This window comes from Gopherus evgoodei, chromosome 8 (genome assembly GCF_007399415.2).
Source record: "Gopherus evgoodei ecotype Sinaloan lineage chromosome 8, rGopEvg1_v1.p, whole genome shotgun sequence".
In the NCBI taxonomy this organism is placed as follows: domain Eukaryota; kingdom Metazoa; phylum Chordata; order Testudines; family Testudinidae; genus Gopherus; species Gopherus evgoodei.
Genome location: NC_044329.1, coordinates 112,315,571 through 112,337,231, shown reverse-complemented (window position 1 = coordinate 112,337,231; position 21,661 = coordinate 112,315,571). Strand labels below are relative to the sequence as shown.

At 48.3% G+C, this 21,661-nt stretch overlaps 1 protein-coding gene across 10 annotated transcripts in view; it reads left to right on the top strand.

The window, feature by feature from the left end:
• The window catches only part of ST3GAL3 (ST3 beta-galactoside alpha-2,3-sialyltransferase 3), a 444,286-nt gene that overhangs the window by 10,688 nt on the left and 411,937 nt on the right, over positions 1–21,661 (top strand). The window contains exon 1 of one of the 10 annotated variants that reach the window (XM_030572870.1): positions 16,085–16,100. The exons of 7 other annotated variants lie outside the window; for them this stretch is intronic. The gene's annotated coding sequence lies outside the window, so the exon portion shown is untranslated. Of the gene's footprint in view, positions 1–16,084; positions 16,101–17,108; positions 17,183–19,131; positions 19,146–21,661 lie in introns of those variants that run through there. 2 more of the 10 variants (XM_030572858.1, XM_030572859.1) reach the window with 2 other exon arrangements.

The window sequence follows — 21,661 nt, the reverse complement described above, 5'->3', positions numbered from 1 at the left end:
GAGATATACAGATTCAAGCTCCTTGAATCTAAACAAAGGGATTCCACCCTCTTTACCTCCTCCCAGATTTTCCCGCCCTGGGTACTCTAGGAGATTCCCTGCTTCAAGTCCTTGAAACACAAATACCAAGAGATCAAATCTCTCTCTCCCCTCACCCAGAGGGTATTCAAAGTCAGGCTTAGTAAATCTAACACAAAGAGATTTTCCCCCTCCCTTCGTTTCTTAGCCTTAACCAGTGAAAAATGCTCAAACAGGTCTTAAAAAGAAAGCTTTATATAAAAAGAAAGAAAAAGGACATAAAATGGTCTCTGTATCAAGGTGACAATATACAGGGTCAATTGCTTAAAGGAAAAAATGAATAAACAGCCTTATCCAAAAAGAATACAATTTAACACACTCCAGCAACTACACACATGTAAATACAAAATAAAACAATATAAACCTATTGTCTTATTATCCTTGTACTTACAACTTGGAAACAGAAGATTAGAAAGCCTGGAGATAGAAAAATCACTCTCAGAGCCGAGAGGGTCACCGAATCAAGACAAAGAACAAAGAACTCACACCCGAAACTTCCCTCCACCCAGATTTGAAAAAGTCTTGTTTCCTGATTGGTCCTCTGGTCAGGTGTTGTTTGTTACCCCTTTCCAGGTGAAAGAGACATTAACCCTTAGCTATCTGTTTATGACACAGGTGCAAAAGGGATCGCTTCAGCCTTTGCACTTCACCAGCTGGGAAACAGAAATCGCCCAGGAGAGGAGGGGAGATCAGCTCTGGGGCTGCCGGGAACTGGAGGGGCAGTTCTTGGTAACTTACCTGGGACACCAGGTGGGTCGAGGAACCATAACCCCCTACAGGCCAAGGTGGATGCTATCCAAAAGTGGCCTGTCCCAAAGTCAAAGAAACAGGTTCAATCCTTCTTAGGCTTGTCCGGGTACTATAGGGTTAGGAGCTTGAATCTGTATATCTCTCCAGGAACCCAGGGAGGGAACACCTGGAGGGGAAGAGGGAGAAGGGAAATGGGTTATTTCCCGTTGTGGTGAGACTCAGGGCATCTGAGTCTTGGGGGTTCCCCAGGGAAGGTTTTGGGGGGACTAGAGGGTATCAGGCCCTAAAATTCCTGATTGGTGGCAGCGCTATCAGATCTAAGCTGGTAATTAAGCTTTGGAAGTTTCATGCTAGCTTCTCATGTTCTGAACTCTAAGCAACCAGGTAAAGTGGGCCAAGAGGATGGGAATGGTTACACGCAGCCAAACCTGGCAAGGCTTCAGACCCATCCCTGTTCCTGAACCATCCACAGGGGCCCCATCTGTGTTAGCAGAGACCCAGACAGAGGTAGTGGACCTGGATCCCCTGCCAACGACTGCAACAGCCACAGTACCTCCAGTCCCAGACCCGGACGTGGAAACGCAACCAACACCAGAACCATTGCCAGCACTGACGCCAGCACTTGCAAATGCATCTTCAACCCCAGCGCCAGAGGGTGCCAGCAAACCTGAACTGGCAGAAGCAGCAAACAACCATACCCAAGAGGCTCAGCCAGAGCCTGAAATACTCCCTGGTGCACCGGCGGAGAGCGGTTCACCAGCCACGAAAACAACCCCATCACCTACATCGCTTCCCGAAGGACCAAGTCCAAGTCCACAGTCTAAGGAAGAACTGCTGTCTACAGCCTCCAGGAAACAGTTCCAAACTGAGCAGGAAGCAGATGACAACCTTCAGAAAGCTTGGGCAGCGGCACGAAGCACCCCACCGCCTCTCAGCTCTTCTAACATAAATTAAAGAATGAATACTCCAATGACTGGGACCTAGTGTTGCAGCAGTTGCTCTTTGCCTACAGGTCTGTACCACATCCCAGTTTAGGGTTTTCACCGTTTGAGCTTGTGTATGGCCACAAGGTTAAAGGGCCATTACAGCTGGTGAAGCAGCAATGGGAGGGGTTTACACCCTCTCCAGGAATTAACGTTCTGGACTTTGTAAGCAACCTACAAAACACCCTTCGACACTCTTTAGCCCTTGCTAAAGAAAACCTAAAGGATGCTCAAAAAGAGCAAAAGGCCTGGTATGATAGACATATCAGAGAGCGTTCCTTCGAGGTAGGAGACCAGGTTATGGTCTTGAAGGCGCAACAGGCCCATAAGATGGAAGCATCATGAGAAGGGCCATTCACGGTCCAAGAGCGCCTGGGAGCTGTTAACTGCCTCATTGCATTTCCCAATTCCTCCCTAAAGTCCGGAGTGTACCACATTAATTCTCTCAAGCCCTTTTATTCCCGAGACTTACAGGTTTGTCAGTTTACAGCCCAGGGAGGAGATGATGCTGAGTGGCCTAACGGTGTCTACGATGAAGGGAAAAGTGATGGTGGCATGGAAGAGGTGAACCTCTCCACAACCCGGGAACGTCTGCAGCGGCAACAGAAAGGAATTGATGCACTCTCCCGTCACAGTTTCCCAGAATCAACTGGGTAAAAATTGTCCTTACAATGCGAAGAGTCTTGTAGTTGTACATAATTAGTAGCATATGTAAGGGTGCATTTGTTTATTGATCTGTTTATTCTAAAGTTCTAGGGAGAAATCACTGCCAGTGTGGTTCCACACTGTCAGCAATTTGGGGGGCGTGTCATAACAGATAGTAGGGGTTAATAGAACAGAAGTACTTCATATCTCTTTTGCCTGTAAAGGGTTAACAAGATTAGTGAGCCTGGCTGTCACCTTACCAGAGGACTAATCAGGGGACAGGATACTTTCAAATCTTGAGGGAGGGAAGTTTGTGTGTGTGCTGTTAGTGTTTGGCTGTTGTTCTTTCTGGGTTCTGAGAGTGACCAGACGTGCAACCAGGTTTCACTCCAATCTCCCTGATACAGGTTCTTATAGATTCAAAATAGCAAGTACTAGGTGATAAGGAGAGTTAGGCTTATGCTTGTTTTCTTTATTTGCAAATATGTATTTGACTGGAAGGAGTTCAAATTTGTATTTTGCTGAAAGGATTTTACTTTGTACTTGTATACTTAGGCTGGGAGGGTATTCCCAGTGTCTATCGCTGAAAGACCCTGTAATATATTCCATCTTAAATTTACAAAGATAATTTTTACTGTTTTTTCTTTCTTTAATTAAAAGCTTTTCTTGTTTAAGAACCTGATTGGTTTTTTTTTTAATTCTGGTGAGACCCCAGGGGACTGGGTCTGGATCCACCAGGGAACTGGTGGGGAGAAAGGAGGGAAGGGGGAGAGAAAGGTTAATTTCTCCCTGTGTTAGGATTACTTTCTCTCTCAGGGAGAGTCTGGGAGGGGGAGAGAGAAGGAGGGGGGAAGGTGGATTTTCCTCTCTGTTTTAAGATTCAAGGAGTTTGAATCACAGTGATCTTCCAGGGTAACCCAGGGAGGGGAAGCCTGGGAGAGGCAACGGTGAGGGAAAGGGTTTCCTTTCCTTGTGTTAAGATCCAGAGGGTCTGGGTCTTGGGGGTCCCCGGGCAAGGTTTTGGGGGGATCAGAGTGTACCAGGCACTGGAATTCCTGGTTGGTGGCAGCGCTACAGGTTCTAAGCTGGTAATTGAGCTTAGAGGAATTCATGCTGGTACCCCATCTTTTGGACGCTAAGGTTCAGAGTGGGGATTTATACCATGACACGCCTGAATTGGAGAAATTGGCAGCAACATGTGAAAGTGATCATCAGAAAGAGGTATGAAAAGGAACAGCTATTGCAGTCTCTCTGCCAACATGTCCTCTAGTTCAGGGGTTCTCAACCAGGGGTACATGTACCCCTGGGGGTACACAGAGGTCTTCCAGGGGTACATCAACTCATCTAGATATATGCCTAGTTTTACAACAGGCTACATAAAAAGCACTAACTAAGTAAGTCAGTACAAACTAAAATGTCATACAGACAATGACTTGTTTATACTGCTCTATGAAATATAAGGGCAATAGTTATATTCCAGTTGATTTATTTTATAATGATTTGGTAAAAATGAGAAACTCAGCAATTTTTCAGTACTAGTGTGCTGTGACACTTGTATTTTTATGTCTGATTTTTGTAAGCAAGTAGTTTTTAAGTGAGGTGCAACTTGGGGCACGCAAGACGCATCAGACTCCTGAAAGGGGTACAGTCGTCTGGAAAGGTTGAGAGCCACTGCTCTAGTTGTCTCATGTCCACCCCCATGCTGGTGGTCTGAATTCTCGTGGAATGTCCTAGCGCTACTGGCCATAGAGTTTTCCTCTCTCATTCTTGTTTGTGTCATTTAGTAGATTTTGAAAGTCTCACTTCTCTTCTGAGATACCAGATGTATGTCTAGGAGATGGGAGAGCCCACGATATCTGCAGAGGGAGACCACACTTGCGTAACCAAAGTGCTCTGCAGAGCAGATACAGTGCAGGAAATAGAAGGGCTTTGTTCCTTGTGATGCCCTGGCAAAGAGCCTCACCCTCCAGATCCGTTTCTAGGCGATAGTGTGCACATGTTAGTGATAGTGTCAGACACCAAAGATTAAAGCGCAGGGCAGAGAATTAACCTACTCGCGCCTACTGGGAACTGTACTAAGATCACCAGCTCATCTGACACAGGTTGTTGATCAGCTGTCAGATAGTGACCAAAAGTTGTTACTGCTGATTTAGATCTGATTTGTATTTCCACTTAGAAGGAAAGAGCTCCATATCCCATTACCATCCCCTGAGCCATCCAGCTCAATGACCTGGATTCAGCACGTGCTAAGCTTGCAGTGTGCAAAGTTTCACTTACAGAAGGGGTTCTCAAACGGAGGGTTGGAACCCCTCGGGGGACACCAAGTTATTGCATGGGGGTCGTGAGCTGTCAGCCTCCACCCCAAACCCTGCTTTTCCTCCAGCATTTATAATGGTGTTAAATATATAAAGTGTTTTTCATTTATGGGGGGGGGGGTAGTCACATTCAGAGGCTTGCTATGTGAAAGGAGTCACCAGTACAATAGTTTGACAAACACTGACTTATAGTATGTCTCTGTCACTGGCTTGCCCTACAGTAATTGGCAGTTCTTTGAGTCTCACTTTCCCCACCCTCCAGGGGGTGTTGAGGTTCAGTGAGTTAATGTTTGCAAAGTCTGTTGAGATCCTGAGTAGATGCTGGAAAAGAAGCTGTAATGTTATTTCTACTGACAGTAGCAAAGGAAAGTAGGGGTAAAAGGGGTGTGTGTGGTGGTACTCTGCATTACACCACAACTTGTTTCTGAATTATCGATAACTCAGAACCAGAGGATACTGAATGCTTAGGCAGCTGTATGCTCACAAACCAAGCCTAGGCAGGTGTATGGGTGGGGGGCTGCTACCGACCACTGACTCAAACCAGAGAACTGAAGTTGCTCCTTAAGCATCTATACGTAATGTGTGGAAAGAATAATATCATTGTTATGAGTGTTTCAATTTGGCAGACACAGATGGGAGGTTTCATGCAGCTAGCAGTAAAACAGCTTTCTAAAATGTATAGATGATTTTCTAATACAGAAGGTATTGCCACCAACATCATGATGGATAAAGATTAATTAATCAATGGGCTGGAAAGGGGTAGCTGACCAGAGACCAGTGATCATGACATGATTATGTTCAATAAGGGCAAACGGAAAACAATCCCAGACAGTAATATATATGTTTGATGCTTCAAAAAGGCTAATTTCCCAAAGCTGAGGAAAAGTATTAATGCAATTGATTGGGAGGTAAAATTTAGTTAGAAAAATGTGAAAGAAAATTGGGACTTCTTTAAGATGAGTTTATTAGAGGGCAAAAAACCCCAATTCCACACTCAGGAAAGAGGACAACTTTGGTTTAAAACCCATCCTGGTTCAGTGGCAAAGTGAAGGCAGCACTTCAGAAACAAAAATGCAATATATAACAAATGAAGGGGGAGGGAAATAGAAATCAATATATACATTTGAAGTAATTAAGTGTAGAAAACTGATAGGGGAAGCTAAAGACATCAGGAAAAATCCATGGGTGGCAGGGATGAGGACAGTAAGGAGTTTAAGTGTATTAGGAAATAAAGAAATTTTAACAATGGTATATGTCTATTTCTAGATGGAGATGGTAATATTGTCTACAGTGGTGCAGAAAAGTGTTCAATAAATACTTCTGCTTTCTGTTTGGAAGGATGATGTACTTGTATCATATGAGAATAAGGAAGTACTTTCCAGTCCATTAGTAACTAAGGAGAATTTTAAACAATGTCTGCTAGGGATAAACATTGTAAAATCAGCAGGCCTGTGCAACTTGCATCCAAGAGTTCTAAAAGAGTTGGCAGAGGAGTTCTCTGGCCCACTGATAATTTTTAATACATCTTGGAATAATGGGGAAATTTCAGAAGACTGGAATAGTGCAAGTAGGATGACTTGGGTAAGGCCAGTTAGCCTAACATCAGTGCTGGGCAAAATAATGGAAAAGCTAATACAGGGTTAAATTGATAAAGAATTAAAGGTTAGGCATATAATTAATGGCAGTCTACACAATTCCTAACATTCTGTTTGCTTTTTTGACTGCCACTGCACAGTGAGTGGATAGTTCTGTAAAAACATCCATGATGACTCCAAGATCTTTAGCTGTTATCACTCAAGAATTTAGACCCCATCGTTTTATACATATAGTTGGGATTATGTTTTCCAATGTGCATTATTTTGCATTTATCAACATTGAATTTCATCAGACATTTTGTTGCCTAGTCACCCAGTTTTGTGAGATCCCTTTCTAACTCTTTGCAGTCAGCTTCAGACTTAACTATCTTGAGTAGTTTTGTATCGTCTGCAAACTTTGCCACCTTACTGTTTATCCCCGCTTTTCCAGATCTTTTATGAATATGTTGAACAGCACTGGTCCCAGTACACATCCTTGGAGGACCCTGCTATTTACCTCTCCATTCTGAGAACTGACCATTTATTCCCACTCTTTGTTTCCTATCTTTTTATCCAGTTACTGATCCATGAAAGGCCCTTCCCTCTTATCCCATGACTACTAACTTTGCTTAACAGCCTTTGGTGAGGGCCATTGTCAAAGGCTTTCTGAAAGTCCAAATACACTATATCCGCTGGATCACCCTTGTCCACATGCCTGTTGACACCTTCAAAGAATTCTAGTAGATTGGTGAGGCATGATTTCCCTTTACAAAAGCTGTGTTGACTCTTCCACAACATATCATGTTCACCTGTGTCTCTGATAATTCTTTTGTTTACTACAGTTTCACTCAATTTGCCCGGTAATGGAGTTAGGCGTCCTGGCCTGTAGTTGCCAGATCACTTCTGGAGCCTTTTTTTAAAAACAGCATCACATTAGCTACACTCCAGTTATCTGGTACAGAGCCTGATTTAAGTGATACGTTATGCAGCATAGTTAGTAGTTCTGCAATTTCACAGCGGAGTTCCTTCAGAACTCTTGGGTGATACCATCTGGTCCTGGTAAATTAAACAGTAATAAGTCATCAGTTTGTTCCACAACCTCCTCTATTGACACCTCAGTCTGGTACAGTTGCTCAGTTTTATCAGTTATGAGTAGGAGCAGGGAAGTTATTTTACCTTTTTATAAGCCATGGGTGAGACCTGTCCTGAAATACTGTGGCCAGTGCTGGTGTCCACATTTTAAAAAGATGTCAAAAAATTGGAGAGGGTGAAGGAAAGAGCCACAGAATGACTGGAGAGTTGGAGAAAATGCCTGACAGTGAGAGACTTAAAGAGCTCAATTGGTTTAGCTGATCAAAATTAAGATTGAGATGATTTGCTTACAGTGTGTAAGTACCTTCACAGGGAGACAATATGGGGCACTAAATAGCACTACTGGAGTAAGTGATACCAAGAACCAATGGCTGGAAACTGAAGCTAGATAACTTCAACTTAGAAACAAGGCACACATTTTTAATAGTGTGGGTGATTAATCACTGGAACAAACTACCAAGAGAAGAGGTAGATTCTCCATCTCTTGGTGTCTTAAAATTAAGACTGAGTGCTTTTCTGGAAGATATGATTTAATCAAAATGTGAATTCTTATGATCAATACAGGCATAACTGGTTGAAATTTAATAGCCTGCGTTACTCGGGAAGTCAGAGTAGACAATCTAATGTTCCCTTCTGGCTCTAAAATTTCTGAATCTATGAAGGATTCTGGCAAGCACAGTCTGGCAAGACACTCCCATTCTTAGCTGGTTGGTTCAAATTCCAGGTATTTACCAGGTGGGGCAATAGTAACAGGGACTTTCTTCCCTGTAGCAACTGCAGGTGGCAGAATTTCTCACCTAAGTTTTGATCATTATAACTTGTCATTCATATGGAACCCATTTGTATTACTGTATTTTTATTGCAATAGTGTCTAGTGGCCTCCACCAGAGCAGGGTCCCATTGAGCCAGTGTGACCTGAGACAGCAATGAGAGGGGCAGGGGGAAGGACAGGGTAATAAAGGGTATGTCTACACTACAGCTGCGAGTGGGCCGCCCAGGTGAACAGCCGTGCTAGCTTCACTCAAGCTAGCAAACTAAAAATAGCAGCGTGGACATTGTGACATGAGTGGCATCTTTGTCTAGCCACTTGAGCTCAGACTGGTGGGAGGGGAGGGTTGGGCAGCTTGGGCTTGGGTGGCTGCCCATGCCTCAATGTCTGCACTGCTATTTTTAGCATGGTAGTGCAGACAAAGCTAGTGTGAGTCTCTCTCCCTGGGCTGGGTCCTGTAGACAGACATATAAACAATAATACCAGCATGTTTTAGCCCAGATTATCTAAGAATTGTTAATGCAGTCACTAGCAATTAATCACAATTTGTATCCAATCATGGGGATTTGCATTGCCTGTGCATGGGGAGCTATATCAAATTCCGTGATAGCTATCTGATTCATTAACACCTAAGTTAGGGTGTGAGGCTTCAGTTAAAGTGTTGGCAAAGAGAGCTTCTGTGATGCAGAATGGCCCAGGTGAGAGGGAATCCAGCAGAGTGATTTATATGTTTGGCAACCAGCATGAACAGGCAGGAAGCGACATTTTCATTCTGGGACAATTTACTGCAGAGAAGAGAGACACAAATGTAACTGGCTTTTACATTCTCCTAGCAAAGGAAACATGCTCCTGCCCTGCTGATATGCTGCTCTTACAGGCAGCCTACTGCATCTTCTGAGTTAACGCTTGTACATACCATATTGTGGTGCTGGCCAAGAGTCCTCAGTCTGGCTCAATGGTTTGGTTTGCCAGGGTAGGTACTGGACAAGCACAAGGGCAGGTGCAATCCCTACCCCAAGGAGTTTACAGACTCCTCTGTAGGAATGGCAGGAACATTTTCGTAGGCTAGGACTGATTGACAATCCCTGCCCTTTCACTTGGTCACTTTGAACTGAAGAACTCCACAGAATTCTGGAAAAGAGGGAGGGCAATATGTTGAGATTTAATCAGATTTAATTATTCCCCAGCTGTCCATCTTCTCGCAACATCCAGCTTGACATCTGCTTGAGAATGTGTAAGCTATGCAGGGGCATGTTCATACTAAAGCCCTGGTATATGGGCTAAATTACTCCACTAATCATTGCCCTAATTCATCTCATGGTGATTAGACAGCTGCCTGCAGAGGGATGGCAGTACCTGTTTTCCATGGGTGCACAGTGCTTGCCTCCTCAGATTTTCAGTTTGGGTGCTTTCACCTGATACTGTGAAGCAGTGTGGGCTGACACCTGATAATGTGAAGTAGTGTTTTCAGAGGGACAAACCAGAGGCTGACTAACAAGCCAGAACCTTGTCATTATTGTCTTAACTATCTAGATTCTTGCTTCTCTGGCCCTTTGTCAAAACCAGGTCATCTGCTCTGCCTGGAGACCATGTGGTTTAATTTTATAGACTCCTAGACTTTAAGGTCAGAAGAGACCATCATGAACATCTAGTCTAACCCCCTGCACAAGGCTCATTGCACAGAACCTCACCCACTCCCCCCTGTAATTGACCCCAACCTCTTTCCTGCGTTACTGAAGTCCTCAAGTCATAGTTTAAAGACTTCAAGTTACAGAGAAAACCTGCAAGTGATCTGTGCCCTATGCTGCAGAGGAAGGCGAACCCCTCCAACCCCCTCAGTCTCTGCCAATCTGAGCTGGGAGAAAATTCCTTCCCAACCCCAAATATGGTGATCAGTTAGACCCTGAGCATGTGGGCAAGACCCACTAGCTGGACACCTGGGAAAGAATTCTCTGTAGTAACACAGAGCCCTCCCCATCTAGTGTCCCATCAGCAGCCACTGGAAATATTTGCTACTAGTGTAACCCACACACCTCCTGACTGTGGTGTTCTGTCCCATCTAGTGGCACCGAGACCACTCGGAGATTGAGTCTGGTACAGCCTAGGTGAATAGCCGCATGGCTTTTAGCTCATGCAGTACAGGCTCATGCATTTCGCTCCAGAGATCCTCGGTTCAATCCAGCCAATGACCGGGGTCTGTCAGTGTTCCACTATCAGTCGTAGATTGGCTACCTGCCATTGTAGGCAGTCCCATCATACCACCCGCTCCATAAACTTATCAAGCTCAGTCCTGAAGCCAGTTAATTTTTTTCACCCCACTGCTCCCCTTGGGAGGCTGTTCCAGAACCTCTCTCTTCTGTTGGTTAGAAACCTTTGCCTAATTTCAAGCTCAAACTTGCTGATGGCCAGTTTATATCCATTTGTTCTTGTGTCCACACTGGCACTTAAATAACTCCTTTCTCCATGGTATTTAAGTTATCCCTCAGTGTATTCATAGGTAGCAATTATCTCCTCCAAGCCTTCGTTTGGTTCGGCTAAACAACCCAAGCTCTTTGAGTCTCCTCTCATAAGGCAGGTTTTCCACTCCATGTAGTAGCTCTAGTTTTCTCTGCACCTGTTCCAGTTTCAATTCCTCTTTCTTAAACATGGAAGACCAGAATTGCATATGGTATTCAGATGAGGTCACACCAGTGCCTTGTTTAGCATTATATCATGGTAACACTTCCCTGTCTCTACAAGAAATACCTTGACTGATGCATCCTAGCATTGCTCTAGCTTTTTTCATGGCTGCATCACATTTTGTGATCAATCAGTACACCCAGGTCTTTCGCCTCCTCTATCACTTCCAGCTGATACATCCCCAGCTTATAGCAAAAATTCTCGTTGTTACTCCCTAAATGCATGACCTTGTGCTTTGCACAATTAAATTTCATCCCGTTTCTATCACACTAGTTTGCAATATTGTACTGGGTTGAAGGAGCATTGTCCTAGATTGGAGAGGAGATGGTAAGGGATAACCCACTCGACCTAGGTGCCGACTCCAGGGCTGCTCCAGGGCTGGAGCACCAACAGAAAAAAATTAGTGGGTGCTCAGCACCCACCGGCAGCCCCCTCTTCTCCTTCCAGAGCCTTTGCCCACCAGCGCTGGCAGCTCCACCGATCAACTCCCCCTCCCCTCCCAGCACCTCCCGCCCACCCGATCTGCTGTTCCGGAGTGTGCAGGAGGTACTGGGAGAAGGGGGGACAGGGTGTGCTTGGGGGAGGGGGCAGGAAGAGGCAGGGTGGGTGGGTGAGTGGGGGAAGGGGTAGAGGGGGGACGGGGCCTGGGGCTGACCGGGGGTTGAGCACCACCCCGGAAAATTGGAACCTGGTGTCTGTATGAGGATTATTTGGGGTTTACAGAAAAGCTATGAAAGAGGCCAAGAGACTTTCCCTGTCCTTGTCCATAGACACTGCAGGGCATGCCCAGCTGGAGTTCGCTGATTGCATTTTCTTTCGGTTATGATCCCTTTTCGTGTTTGTGGGTTTCTTTTCTTTTTTTTTTTTGGATAAACATCATCCTCCGAAAACGTGTCTCTAGGCTGCCCAAGCCAAACTCTGACCCCTTGTATGGGCTGCACTCAGCTGTGGCAATCTAGTCTGACCCCCTGTATAACACAGACCAGAGAACTTCACTGAATTAGTTCCCGCTGACCTAGAGCAGACATGTTAGAAAAAATCTAATCTTGATTTTAAAATTGCCAATGATGGAACGATCCACAACTATCCTTGGTAAATTGGTCCAATGGATAATTAATCAGATTAAAAAAATGTGCCTTATTTCTAGTTTTCAACTTCCATCCATTGGATCTTGTTACACCTTTGTCTGCTAAACTGAAGAGCTCATTATCGCAGTTTTGTTTCCTATGTGAGTATTTATAGACTGTGATCAAGTCAGCCCTTAGCCTTCTTTTGGTTAAACTTAACAGATTGAGATCCTGGAGTCTCTCACACAGGAGAAGTTTTCCAGTCCCTTAATCATTCTTATAGCTCTTCTAATTATTCAACATCTTTCTTAAAATGTTGACACCAGAACTGGACACAGTATTCCAGTAGCAGTCAGATACTACCTACTCCTACTTGAGATTCCCATTTATACATCCCAGGATCCCATTAGCCCTTTTGGTCGCAGCATCACAGTGGAAGCTCATGTTCAGCTGATTATCCACCATGACTCCTAAAGCTTTTTTTCAGAGTCACTGCTTCCCAGAATAGAGGCCCCGATCCTGTAAGTATGGCCGACATTCTTTGTTCCTAGATGTATAATTTTACATTTGGCCATATTAAAATTAATACATTTACAGGTTCCAAGGCCAGATGGGACCATTGTGATCATCTAGTCTGATCCCCTGTATAACAGAGGCCAGAGACCTGCCCCCAAATAATTCCTAGAGCAAATCTTTTATAAAACATCCATCCGGTCTTGATTTAAAAATTGTCAGTGATGGAGAATCCACCACAACTCTTGGTAAATTGTTCCAATGGTTAGTTACCCTCCCTGTCAAAAATGTATGCCTTATTCCCTGTCTGCCATTGGATCATGTTAGACCTTTCCCTGCTAGATTGAAGACTCCAGTATCCAATATTTGTTCCCCATGTAAGTGCTTGTAGGCTGTAATCAAGTCATCCCTTAACCTTCTCTTTGTTAGACTCAGAGTTCAATCATCACTATAAATGCATATTGTTTGCTTGTACTCAGCTCACCAAGTGATCCAGATCGGTCTGTATCAGTGACCTGTCCTCTGCATGACAACTGTGGGGCACGTTGTCATTTTTGGGTGTCAGACCTGTCTGACACCCATTTGTCCTAAAGCAAGTACAATATAATACAAGTGCCATTTGGATATCCCAAAATCCTTCGCAGAATTAGATAATACAGTTGCAAAATTTTTTTGCTGCAAAGTCAGTGAGGTTTAAAAATCTGGATAGATGAAAACAGATGAAGAGCTGATGGGGTGTGGAGATGGCAGCAGGGGCGGCGCCAGGGTTTTTGGCACCCTAGGCGGGGGTCCTTCTGCACTCCCGGTCGGTGGCAATTTGGCGGCTGGGGGGCGTCCTTCCGTGCTCCTGGTCTTCGGGGCACTTCAGCGGTGGGTCCCGGAGCGAGTGAAATACCCGCCGCAGAATTGCCACCGAAGACCCAGAGCGCGGAAGGACCCCCTGCCGCCGAATTACCGCCAAGGGTGGCAAAATGCCGCCCCCGCAAATCCTGGTGGCCGTCGCCTAAATGGAAGCACCGGCACTGGATGGCAGAAGCTGCAGAGAAAAAGGCTCTTAAACCCAGAATGAAGAGTTGTGCTGAAAAAGAGAGAGAGGGTCAGTGCTACACAGGAGCTTGGAGTGGGCGAATAAGAGAGCAAGAAAGAAGACTGTGGAGGATTTTTAAAGCAGGGAGAACGGGTTTGAACTGAATCCTACAATGACCAGAGACCCAGTAGAGTTTTTCAAGGATGGAGTCAGGAATGTCTGAATGATGACTTCGTCACAGGTGAAGCTCAGGCGGTAGTATGCAGGAGGAAGATGGGGGATGCATGCATTTGATTAGCACCAGGTTGTCATAAACAGATAGTTAAGGGTTAATGTCTCTTTTACCTGTAAAGGGTTAACAAACAGGGAACCAAACACCTGACCAGAGGACCAATCAGGAAACAAGATACTTTCAAATCTTGGTGGAGGGAAGCCTTTGTTTGTGTTTTTTGGGTTTGGCTTTGTTCTCTCTGGGTCCTGGAAGGGACTAGACGTGCAACCAGGTTTCTTGCCAATCTCCCTGCTACAGTCTCTTATATATTCAGAATAGTGAGTATTTAGTAAGAATGGTGATTATAGTCTTTTGATTGTTTTCTGTATTTGCAAATGTGTATTTGGCTGGAAATATTTTAAATTGTATTTCTGCTGAAGGAGGCTTTTTCTCCAGTTTCTATAAGCTGACAGACCCTGTAACTTTTACCATCTAAATTACAGAGATAACTTTTACCTTTTTCTTTCTTTTTTTTATTATAAGTTTTGTTTTTAAGACCTGTTTGATTTTTTTCCCCTTCTTGAGGCTCAAGGGAATTGAGTCTGTGCTTAACAGGGAAGGGGAAGGGAGGGGAGAAGGGGGAATCCCTTTGTTTTAAGATTCAAGGAGTTTGAATCATGGTGATCTTCCAGGGTAACCCAGGGAGGGGAGGTCTGGGAGAGGCAATGATGAGGAAAGGGGTTTACTTTCCTTGTGTTAAGTTCCAGGGGGTCTGGGTTTGGGGGTCCCCAGGGAAGGTTTTGGGGGGGACCAGAGTGGATCAGGCACTGGAATTCCTGATTGGTGGCAGCTTATCAGATCTAAGCAGGTAATTAAGCTTAGAGGAATTCATGCTGGTATCCCAACTTTTGGACTCTAAGGTTCAGATTGGGGAAAGATACCATGACACAGGTAGAGTTCAGTTAGTGGATTAGATCTTTCCATGTATTTTGCTAGGCAGTTTACCAGGCTAATATTATTTGCAGGTGTTGGCATCAATTTGGGGGCTTTTGTTTTTTGAGCTGTTTGGGAACTGTGATCCACAGCCAGAAAACGCTGTCACAGTCAACAATGCTGTTGACAGGCTCCTCGAAGAGAGAGAGAATGAATGGTACCTGATGACTGGTCACCCCACCAGTGCTCCACGCAGGACATGTTGTGGGGGATGTGTAGGAAGCTCGTGCTGCTATTGCTGATGCTGTACTTATTCTGTGATAAACAGAGAATTTAACGGTGGTATAAACCTGGAACCCTTCATCAAAGAAAAACCACGATGAGTTATTTTGGGCTTGTCTATGGCAGGCCTGGGAAAAGTGGTTATACTTTGTTTACTGCTCCCTTTGAATGCACTGTTCTGCTCCCTTGAAGAGCTTCTACAGCCTCTTTTCTATCCCTGGGACCTGACTGGTTCCGTTGCTGTTATTACTTCCCCAGTGAGTGACTTGTCTGAGCTCTCTGAATCTGCGTGGCCTGCTGGCTTTCACTTAGTGAGCATATCTCATCCTTAGTATGGATCTGATGCACTGGAGCAGAACAGTCTTGTCTTGTTTCCATTCTGCAGCCACCTTAAGGAAATGTCCAGACTAAATCAATAATTTTAGGTGGATTTAGGAACATAGAGGGGGAAGTTTCATGTTTTTTACATAGGCCCTAATTCTTAGGTTCATGGAGCTCTTCTTTGATTTCGTTACCAGTGCAGCATAGGCATTAGAGATGGGGCAATCCTCGTGGGTCCCATACAGTCTGCACGATGCAGGATTGTTCCCTACACTACCTCATCTGATAAAGATTTTCCTGATACCCCATAATTTTTCTTTAGCACCTTGTTACTCTCCCCCTTGTGCCCACTTACATTCATATACCTTCTTAAGCCCTAATTCTGCAAGGAGCTCTATGTAGGAATGGACTTTTTGCCCCCAGTGACAGGGTTCTCTGCTAGCATCAGCGTCCATCTCTGTGGAGTTAATTGCCAGATCAGGATCTTAGTGTGCTCACTTCCCATGTATTTTATGCTTAAAGCCAAGTTGTACTGTTAATGCTCAATCCTGCGGTCGCTGAGGGAACTCCATTCCTAGTGTGGCCAAAGGCAGTGGAGGAATCTACCTCTTCGCTGAAGGTTCTCAGCACCCTGAAGGATGACTGGGTTTTTAGTTCTTCTAATCCAGCCCCTCCACGGCTTGGGCATTTTTGTTGCTCTGATCTGCATGCCTCCCCCTTCTCCCAGCACTGCCTGACTGGCCCAGGTGCAGTGCCCTGGAGCACTGCCTGCAGCGAGTCGCTACTGCCAGGCTGCTCCCTGAGACTGAGACTGAACTGGAGCAGAGCTGGGACTGTGGGGTGACAGCTGTTCCCCTCTCTGTAAGTGCCTGGGGATGAATGGCTGTCAGGGGCTCCTACCACAGCCCCTGCACTGCCAGCAGGGCTCCCTCCCGGGGGGCTGGGATGGAGACAGCGCCAGGGCTCGGCGTTAGATTTTTCCACGTGGGGCCGGGCTGATGCCAGGGCTTGCGATGTGGTATCAGCAGCCAGGAGTGCAGTGTGCAAGGCTGGCGGAGGTGGCTGGGTCTCTGGCCCTCACTCACTGTCACAGAGCCCCAGGGCTTGGACAGGTTCCTCTGGCCAGCGGGGGTGGTGGGCCCTGGGGGGTGACCAGTGTGGGGCAGGGGGATGTGCAGTGGAGGAGGGTGTGCTGTGTAGCGTGTGTTGGGGGAGGCATTGTGCAGTGATGGGGGGTTGTGGTGTGGGTGTGGGGGGCTGTTGTCTAGTGGAGGGGAGTGATGTGTAGTGTGTGTGTGTGTGGGGAGGCGTTGTGGTGTGTGTGTGTGGGGGAGGGTGCTGTGCAGTGGTGGGGGGTTGTGTGTGTGGGGGAGGGCACTGTGTAGTGTGTGTGTGGGGGGGAGGGCACTGTGCAGTGGTGGGGGGTTGTGTGGGGGAGGGCACTGTGCAGTGGTGGGGGGTTGTGTGTGTGGGAGGGTGCTGTGTAGTGTGTGTGTGTGGGGAGGCATTGTGAAGAGAAAGGGGGTTGTGGTGTGTGTGGGGTGGCGTTGTGCGGGGGAGGGGGAGGGGGTGGGACTGCTCCCTGGCACCGAGCCCCGGGTTCGAGTCCCGCCGGGTGCGTGAGCGAGGCGGGACCAGCTCTCGCCACCCCCGTGAGGGGAGGTGCCTCGGTGTCCCCCTGGCGTCCCGGGGAGGGACTGTCGGGCCCGCGCCTCCCCCTCTCTGATTGGGCAGCGGGAAGACCACCGCCCCGTTGGATTGGGCAGCGCCGTGTCCATCCGCCCCCCCACTCGGGCGCAGGATGATCCGCGCGCTGGGATTGGCTGGGGGCCGCCCCGCCCCTCAGAGCAGCCTGCAGCACCGGCCGGCCCGGCACCCCCTGCTGCCGCTACCGGGCCTGGGGGCGTCCGCCCGAGGGGCGCGGGGGCCTGCGCGCCGCGCCGGTGAGAGGAGGGGCCGCCGCCGGGCGGGGGGCGGCGGGCTGGGTCGGACAGCGGCGGGCGGTGTGTGGGGGGCCGGGCCCGTCGAGCGCCCCCCACCCCTCAGCGCCCCCCAAACCCCTCAGCGCCCCGCGTCCCTTGTCCCCCCTCAGCGCCCCCCACCCCTCAGCGCCCCGCGTCCCTTGTCCCCCCTCAGCGCCCCCCCCTCAGCGCCCCGCGTCCCTTGTCCTCCCTCAGCGCCCCCCCCAGCGCCCCGCGTCTCTTGTACCCCCTCAGCGCCCCCCCCAGCGCCCCGCGTCCCTTGTCCTCCCTCAGCGCCCCCCCCCCAGCGCCCCGCGTCCCTTGTCCTCCCTCAGCGCCCCCCCACCCCTCAGTGCCCCGCGTCCCTTGTCCCGCCTCAGCCCCCCCCACCCCTCAGTGCCCCGCGTCCCTTGTCCTCCCTCAGCGCCCCCCCACCCCTCAGTGCCCCGCGTCCCTTGTCCTCCCTCAGCGCCCCCCTCAGCGCCCCGCGTCCCTTGTCCTCCCTCAGCACCCCTCCATACCCCTCAGCGCCCCGCGTCCCTTGTCCTCCCTCAGCACCCCCCACACTCCCCAGCGCCCCCACGTCCCTTGTCCTGCGTCAGCGCCCCCGCGTCCCTTGTCCCGCCTCAGCGCCCCCTCAGCGCCCCTACGTTCCTTGTCCTGCCTCAGTGCCCCCTCATCCCTCAGCGACCCCAACACACCTCTCAGTGTCCCTTGTTCCCCCTCAGCCCCCCAACCCCTCTAGTGCCCAGTGTCCCTTGTCCCTCCTCAGCCCCCCAACCCCTCAGTGCCCTGCGTCCCTTGTCCTCCCTCAGCACCCCACAACCCCTCAGTGCCCCACATCCCTTATCCCCCCTCGGCACCCTCCCACACCCCTCAGCGCCCGCGCATCTCTTGTCCCGCCTCAGTGCTCCCCATCCCCCAGCGCCCCCTTGTCTCGCCTCTGCGCCCCGCCTCAGCGCCCCCACGTCCCTTGTCCCACCTCAGCGCCCCCACGTCCCTTGTCCCCCCTCGGTGCCCCCCCATCCCTCAGCCCCCCATCCCTTGTTTTGCCTCAGCGTCCCCCGTCAGTGCCCGCACTTCCCTTGTCCCCCATCAGCGCCCCCACGTCCCTTATCTCGCCTCAGCCCCCCCACACCCTTCAGCACCCCCACGTCCCTTATCCCCCTCAGTGTCCCTGCGTCCCTTGTCCCGTCTCAGCACCAGCCTCAGCGCCCCCACTTCCCTTGTCCCACCTCAGCGCCCCCCTCAGCGGCCCCACGTCCCTTGTCTCGCCTCAGAGCCCTCCACGCCCCTCAGCATTCCCGCGTCCATTGTCCTGCCTCAGCGCCCCCGCATCCCTTATCTGCCGCCTGGCCTCAACGGCTCCTATTGGTCTCAGCGCCCCTGCATCCCTTGTCCCGGCTCAGCCCCCCCCCAACCCTCAGCGCCCCTTTGTCCCGCCTCAGTGCCCCCCCCTTAGTGCCTCCGCGTCCTTTGTCCCGCCTCTGCGCCCCCCGACCCCTCAGCGCCCCTCATCCCTTATCTGCCGCCCGGCCTCAACGGCTCCTATCTGTCTCAGTGCCCCCCACCCCAGTGCCCCTGCGTCCCTTGTCCCGCCTCAGAGTCCACCCCTCAGCGCCCCCCACGCCCCTCAGTGACCCCGCTTCTCTTGTCCCTCCTCAGTGCCCTCCACACCCCTCAGCGCTCCCGCATCCCTTATCCGCCCCCCGCCGTCCGGCCTCAACGGCTCCTATTGGTCTCAGCGTCCCCCCCTTAGCGCTTCCCCCCTGTGTCCGCACATCCCTTGTTCCCCCTCAGCGGCCTCCCCACACTATTCAGTGCCCCTCTAGCATCACCCCTCTCAGCGCCCCCAGCATCCCCGCCTCAGTGCCCCCCCGCACCGTAATGAAGATGGTACATTTTTTTTTTCACGATTGATTTTGATCTCAGTGAAACAGTCCAGGTATGGGTATTGTCATTTGTATTGACGCCGTAGGTGGAAAATCCTTACACTGATAAATGCTCAGAACTGTTTCTGTGTGGAGGCAGGCTGCTCACTTAATGCTGGTGTGGGCTTCAGAGTCTTAGTAATGGAAAAGAAAAGAACTCTTGGTGTCCTCCACAGCTACAGTGTGTCTGACTTCTATGATTCCATCTGATGAAGGAACCTATGAGGAGAATGGAGGGGTTGCTTTACTTAGTGGTCGAAGACACAAGATCATAATCTCCTCCTTGGCCATTGCCTGGAGCATGACCTTGCTGTAATGTGGCTACCTCCCCCTTTTCCCTTGTCTTGAATTGTCTTGGTGAAGAAGGTGCTATCTGTCCTGTAGTGGTTCAAGTGATGTAGAAGAGGCTTGGGGTAGCTGCTGTTTTTATTTTCCCTCCAGAGGTCCCAGATGTCTCTCTGTAGGCATCTTCTTTGCCAGACTAATTTAATTGTGATTAGGGCTCCCTAAGCTGCAGAAATGGAGAAGTTTCTTTGATCATCCTTTTAATTTTAACATTTCAAAATGATCTGGGGGATTCTGATGGTCATTGTGGAAGCGACACTGCTAAACCCTGTCACAGTGCTAGAAACTGTAAAGCTACTGCCTTCTTTCTGTGTCACGCAGTATTAGATGGTCAAAAGACTGAACCAAGCAGTATGCAACTCTTTGCTTAATCTTATTCAGAAGTGTGCATAAGGGAACAACAGTATTATGGGCTGCTTTCCCCTTAGATAACTGCATTGCCTGTAGTACTTCTTAATGTTACCCTTCTACTCACAGGGCAAATGTAACATTTTTCTTCCAGTGCGGCAAGTAGTAATAATGCATGCTGAACTGCTCCTGGGCTATGAATGTTACTCATGGTTGTGGAGCAGAGTGCTATTTCCTTTAGAGATGCCCAAGTGTGCCTTTGGGGTTATAGCTGATTGTTGGCTGGGATACTGAGGATTTTTCTCCGCACAGAGGCGGCAGGGTGGATTGAAAATGAACCTGCAGTGATGAACGCTACTCAAAAGCAAAGTAGGCATCTTCAGGAAGCCTTCCTGGTGGATGACCTTTATATGATATTGCAGAACACAGACCTTCTGGTTGCAAATGCACATGAATATGGGAGGCAGGGTATGGGAATTCTGTCAGTTCTACAGTAACTTCCATTGTTCTGTGCAGCTTAGGTCCATATGATTTACGTCTCTCAGGGATGTGAATAATCCACCCTTTAATGGAGACAAGGTCTAAGAGTGTCACAGCTAATTATAAGACCAAACAACTAGTTTACTGTAAGTAGTAAGTATAAAGAGACTATTCAAGTGGCCTGTTAACTCCCCTGTGCTCATAGGACAGAAACCGGGGGAGTAGGTTACAGATAGTTGTAATAAGCCATAATTCCAGTGTCTTTTTAAGACCATGATTGTTAGTGTTTAGCAAGCTGTGAATTTAAGCTCCCAGGCTTGTCTTTTGAAAGTGTTGTGCATGTGTCCTTTGAGGATGAGGACTGATAGATGAGATATAGAGTAATAGTTTTGAGAAAAGTGTTCACACACAGGTGATGTGGTATTTGTCTTTTATTGTTTTCCTGTTCAAGTTCATTGAGAGTGTAGTGATTGTGTGGTTTCACTCCCATAGTTGTTCTTGGGGCACTTAGTACACTGTATGTGGTAACCACATGTTGTGATAGGCATGCATAAGATCCTTGGATCTCTAAAGATATGTTGGGGAGTGCCTTGATCATTGAAGCAGTGGAGATGTCTGCATGTTTTGCATCTGTTGTTCTGGCAGGGTCTGGTACTGCTTTTAGATGGTGTGCCCTGGTCTGTGGAGAACTTGCTTCTGTCGATGAGGTTGGGGGGTTGTTTGAAGACCAGAAGAGGGGATTCAGGAAAGATTTCTTTCAGGATAGGGTCCCCATTCAGATGGGTTATAGTTGTTTGATACCCTGTGTGGGTTCCAGTGTGGGGTGATTACTTGGGGTCTGTGCTTGGAGGAGGTTTTATTTCTGTATTGAAGCCAGTTTTATAACTACTTGTGCTAAGCTTGTCCCTCTAGTCCTACAACAACATATTCTTGGAACCATTCACTGGGGTTTTGTAGAATCTCCTCAGGCTGAGGGGATGTTAATGGTAGACTTCCTTGGTGTGAACTTTTGCTGTGTTTGAAACAGATAGTTTAGAACAAGGCTTGGGGGAGGGGGGACCCAAACCAGGCACCATTTAGAAGTAGACATGAAAGACAAGGTTGGGATTCCCACCAGCAAGATCGAGGAATACCACGTGGGTGAGAAGTCTACTATCCCCTCCCCTAGCTGCTTGGAGGAGTGGAGGGATTTCTACTAGGATGCCTTAGGAGCCTGCTTGTGGGGCTTTTATTATTCGTATCAGCCTGTGGCTGGTAGATTTCAGATATACTTAAAGATCCCCATTCCTCTTTTTGCTTAGGCCTGGTTTAAATATAGTTTTTGTATTGGTGTAACTACTGTGATTATGGGTGTGTT